We start from the raw sequence: 5,390 nt of genomic DNA on the forward strand, positions 1-5,390 counted from the left end.
CTCCCGGCCGGGGCTGCTCCTTGCCCCCCCCCCCCTTCTCAGTGCTGGCTTGGGTGATGCTCCCTCTTGTCCCTTGTCCCAGTGCATCACTCAGGGATCAGATGCTGGGGGGAGCAAACGCTGTGTGCTGGGGATGCTCTAAAATAGGAGCTGTACACAAAAGCACTGGCTTGTCTTAGACCTCCCTGCCTCTGGCACCCGCTGAGATGCAGAGACAAGAAAAGGTCCAGATGAGGCACGGGGCTGACGGTGTCCTGCCCGTTTGTTCCCCCAAGCTGAGCACAGGCTTCTTTGCAGGGTGAACTGCCTGAAATCAACCCCCTCTCGAGAAGGTTCTCAGCCAGAGCAGTGCCATGGAGTGTCCCAGTGACACCAGTGGTTCCCCATGGTTCTCTGTAACCCCCGCTGGGGAGAAGAGCCCTGTGATGCCAAAACCACCTCCAACTCAGGACGCTGTTCAGTCCCCCCAAGGTGGCCCCATCATCCAGCTCCTCTGGCCAGCACCTCCCACTCAGCCCACTCCCCACACCCTGCCCAGGACCCCCTGTAAAGGGGTTAAACCAGCCCAGCAGAGGGTTCCCGGGTCCTGCATTTCCAGATGATTTTCACCTTTTCAATCCCACTAGCTCAGGGTTACAGGTCTCCAAGGCAGGCACCTCCTCTAGGCTTTGTGCAAAGAGGCAGCAGAGAAGTGGGATATGTCCCCCAACGCCCATCTTCTAAGGAAAGGACACACATGCCTGCAGCATGTGCTCAGCCTCTATTACACCCTGGAGAAGCCACACCGGCCAGGGAATGCTCCGACTGCACAGCCAAGTGGGAGTCTCATGGTCACCTCTTGCCTCCCACCCGCCTGTGGGACCCCCTTGAGGTCCTCCCAAGCCTGCTCTTGGTGTCGGTGACTGAGTGACTGGGCAGCTGGGGAACACAGGGACAAAGCTGGAGCATGAGCCAGCAGCAAGCTGAGCCTTTGGGAAACGTGACTGGCAGCAGGCCAGGCCTTTGCTTTGGAGACTAATCCTCTGGCTTTAGAGCTTCCCAGTTCTCCTTGGGAGTGAAAAATAAGCGTGACTGCTCGGGGCCTCGTGGGTGCGTGGGCATGAGTGGGTGACAAGGACAGGTTCAGGGCTTGCTCGCTTGCTCCCTGCCTATTCTCCTGTTTCAGCCCAGCCAGGATGCCGTGAAGGAATGGTGGCACAGATCTCCCCTTCTACCTACTTAGGTGGTGGGCACCCACCTTGCCCCATCAAGGTGCTCGATGTGCCGCCTTCTCCTTCCCATTTGTGTGACTTGGCAAGAGTCCTGTCCTGTCCCCTCCCCACAACACTTCCCACACAGGGCTGGGACCTGGCGATGCTACCCCTTGATGTCATCCCAAGGCTGACACCAAAAGCTGGGTGTGCTCAGGAGACATCTGTGCTGCTGCCACCGCCTCCTGCCTGCCAGCCCTGCTTTGGTCACTGATGGGGAGGGAAAGAAAAATCTGAATTGCTCTTCTGAGAAATTAATCTGCTTTCACCGTCTTAGCACAGCCTGACCTAGAAGAACCCCCCTGGGTTTTTTGTTTTGTTTTGTTTTGTTGCTTCTTTTTCTTCCCCTGTGGGATATTTAAAGGGAAAATCACAGCAAATGTGTTGCAGAGAGGCTGTAGGAGACAGGGGCCATACCTGGAAAGGGGGAAAAGCGATGCAGGCGGGGTCTGAAAGGTTTGAGACAGGATTTCCCATCCTCCCCTCTCCTGCAAGACAACCTGGTCCTTGAATCTGGAGAAAATTGCATCTGTCATGGGCAGTTAAACAGAAAGAGTAAAAGGTTAAAAGATGTGTTGGGTTCCCACTGGCAGGGTGCAGAGTCAAGGTGATTTTTGGCTGGAGAGAAGTAAAAACTGAGCTGCCCAACAAAGAAATCTCACAGCAGCCAGGAGGGCAGCAGGGGCTGCCAGAGTAGGACAGGCGTGCTGCTGGCCAGGGCTGATGTTCCCACACTGCATGGCCACCTCTCAGGGGAATGTTGGGATATGTCCCCATTGGAGACACTAGTGAGGAAGGACGGGGAGCATGATGAGGGGTGTCCCGAACTGGGAGTGAGGCAGTGGCAGTGCTTGCTGTCCTCCATGGATGGCTGCAGTCCTAGGAGGGGTACAGGGGCTGGGTGGAGGGACAGCCCTGGCTACCAGGACAGGGACAGGCAGTGGAATATTCCTCCCCCAGGCACCCACTCCATCTCCACCAAACCTCCTGCTGCCCCATTTCACATCCCTTCTCCCCAGTCCCCTCTACCCCCAGGGATGAAGACTAGATGGCCCAAAAGTCATCCCTGGCTTTGTGAGCAAGGCCTGCCTGGATGAGGGATGCGAACCACCCCAGCACTAAAACCAACCTGACAAAATGCTGAAGCTCAGGTCTTGGGGTTGGATCCAAGTGTGGAATCTCATCGGTCTTTAAATCTCATCAGCTGCTCTGCCAGGGCTCTGGTCCTGCACTGCCAGCAGTGCTCTGCCCCTTCCCTGCTCCCTCCCTGCCTCAGTTTCCCTCTTGTTAAAAGTCGGGAGGATTAGAAAGGAGGGAAACCTCCAGCCTCCCCCAGTTTCTCCTGCCCCTGGGGAATTTCTCACAGCTGTGCTGTGAGGTTGGTTCCAGCTCTGCAAATCTTGGAGCTGAGTGGGCAGGTCAGGCAGTTGCTCCAGTGCTCATCTGTGTATCTCTGTACGTCTCTCTGTCCGTCCCTCTGCACCAGAGTGCTGTAACTGGGAGGAGGGGGTGCAATATTCATGGCCCTCCAATGCTTTCTACAAAGGGATTTTGAATCCAGAACCAGCCCCAGCCAGGATCTGTGCCCTGCAAGGAAAGTGATGCTGGGAACCAAAAGGATTTGAGGCAGTTTTTGGGCGGCAGCCCCTGTTTCAGAGCCTCAGCCCTGGGCCTCAGGACCAGAGGGCACAGGCGATGTGAGCAGTGGGGATTATGGCTGCTATAAAAAGAAGCCATCGCTTGCCCCTGCTCTCTAAGGCGCTTAGGGGAGGAAAGAGGCGCTTAAAGAGCAACATCCTGCATTGAAGAGGTGCAGGGATTGGAGCAGTTGGAGGAACCTGGCACCCTCAGCAGCCCCCTTTGCCCTCAGCACCCCCTAAAGCCTCCCTCGGGCAAAGGAGCCCCCAGCACCTCTTCCCATGGAGCTTCTCCCTGGGCCTCTGGTGTTGGATGGACAGACCCTTGTCCTCTGCTTGGAGGATGTGGGGGACAAGGAAAGGGCTAGGGGGGGCTGTCCAGCCTGGACCAGGGTTCCTCGTGGGCAAGAAGAGCAGGTGAGGTTGCAGTACCATTTGCACAAGCCTCCAAACAGCTCTTCCTTCCCCATCCTCCCAGCCTCACTTGTTTGCCTGGTCCTGTCCTGCTACCCTCCTCCAGAGGTCCTCTGAGGGTGGTGGAGATGTCCTCCAAAATGCTGCCAGCTGCAGAGACAGGTGGCTGGGCTGAAAGCTGCTGACTTCTTGAAGGGTCAGAGGCTGCTTTCAGCCAAAAGCCACATTCTGCCTCCAGTGTCCAAGGGAAAAATGGATCCACAGCTTCTTAGGACTCTCTGACAGGCTCACAAGCATGCTCAGAGCTCAGTACTAGCATGTTGGTGACATGTTTGGGACAAACGAGAAGGAAGGCAGATGCCAGAAAAAGGCAATAATGCAGGGATGGAGGGATGCGAAGAAAGGTGGCATGGGAAACTGCTGTCCCCTGTGGTTTTTCCTCAGCACATCACAAGTTCCTGCCGGGTCAGTAGAGAAAGTAGCTACAGCCATGGGGTCCTACACAGCTCCAGTGCCAGCCTGGTTCCTGGCATTGACCAGGTGTGACCCTGCGGCTCAGGGAGACACTTGGTGGTTCCCCCCAGCACTCACACTGCCCTAATGTTACCTGGGGGCTCGGTCAGTCCAGGGAACAGACACAGCAGTAGGAGCTCTTCTTTCATCCCTGCAAAGGAAGGGCTTCGAAGGGGCACCAGAAGGCCGAGGAGGGGAGTGAGCTGAGGGCATTTCCTTGCTGGCCCCCTCCCAGCCCGGAGCAGCCCGGTAGACCCCGGTGCAGGTGGCCACAGGAGGGAGCTTAGCTCCTTCCTTCTGTGCAGAGGACAGTGGTGTGGGGTGGATGACAGCCACGCTGGTGCTGGGTGTAAGCTGCTGCTTGGTGCAGAAACTTCTCCTTGGGGTCAAACTGCATCATGCAGGACCTGAGGTGTCTCAGGAAGGGAGCAAGAACTCGGCTGGAGCAGAGGTGGCTGCCTCCATCCTCAGGGAAACCCCCACCTCATTTCCCACAGCTGGTGGGAGATGGTCCCCAGTGCAGAGCAGATGCTGGAGCTGTTGCCTGCGGCCGTGGGGGGACCAGTCGTGCTCCGTGAGTGGGAGATACCATGGCAGGGACCAGTCCCTGTGAGAGAAGTACCAGTGCATGATCTCACCATGCCCCACAGTGGTGACACCTAGGTGACCCCAATGCCCAGCCTCTAGAGATCAGAAGTGCAGGGGAGCAAGTAAACCAGCCCCCTACCACCCTGTACAATCTCCCATCCACCAGGAATCTTGACTCTCCCAGTTTCCCCAGTCCACAGCCAGCTCTGATGCTGCAGGCCCACTCCCAGGGGCTGACAGACCTGGAATCACCCTCCAGCATACCCCTGCGCTGCCACAGCATCACTGCCTGGCTCCTCTTGACAGCTCCAGTGCAGAGCAGCCACGTTACAGAAAAACGATGGTGGCAGCAATGGTGTGTCTGATTAAAAATGGTTAGTTACTGGACGGAAGTTTGCTGTACTGAGTTACTACCTTGGCTTGCTGCAAAGCTGACAAAGCCCCAGCACTAGACTGCTCGTAATGGCTCTCATTAAAAGCCATCAGAGCAGGAGGCTGAAACCACATCCATTTCCCCTAACCTCTTTCAGAAGGGGAAAATGATGCTCTGGCCCCTGCTATTAGGGATGTACTGGGTACCTCTGGCTGGAAAAGGCAGAGCTTATCTCCCTGAATACAGAGGCAGAAGTCCTGACCATTTGCCTTTTCTCAGGATCGTTTCTCTGGGCCATCAGCGTAGCCTTTTTTTTTAAGTTCAGGAAAGATGTGGAGATCAAAGGGATCTTCATAAAGAAGAGGCACCAGGACCAAGGAATAAGCTTGGTCACAGTGCCTCTCCTCTGCTGTACAGACAAATGATAGATCCATGTTTAAAACTATGAATGATGAAAGAGCTGGCATTAAAATAGCAATGAAACAATCAGGATGCTCCTTTTCCCACTTGGTTTGGGAGCTCAATCTCCACACTGGCTGCTGCTGACTTCCCCATAGCCCCTTAAAAAGGAGGGAGTGAGGATCTGCCTGGAGTTTGCAATGGGAAGGGATGCCT

Source organism: Apaloderma vittatum, unplaced genomic scaffold, assembly GCF_000703405.1.
Source record: "Apaloderma vittatum isolate BGI_N311 unplaced genomic scaffold, ASM70340v1 scaffold9672, whole genome shotgun sequence".
In the NCBI taxonomy this organism is placed as follows: domain Eukaryota; kingdom Metazoa; phylum Chordata; class Aves; order Trogoniformes; family Trogonidae; genus Apaloderma; species Apaloderma vittatum.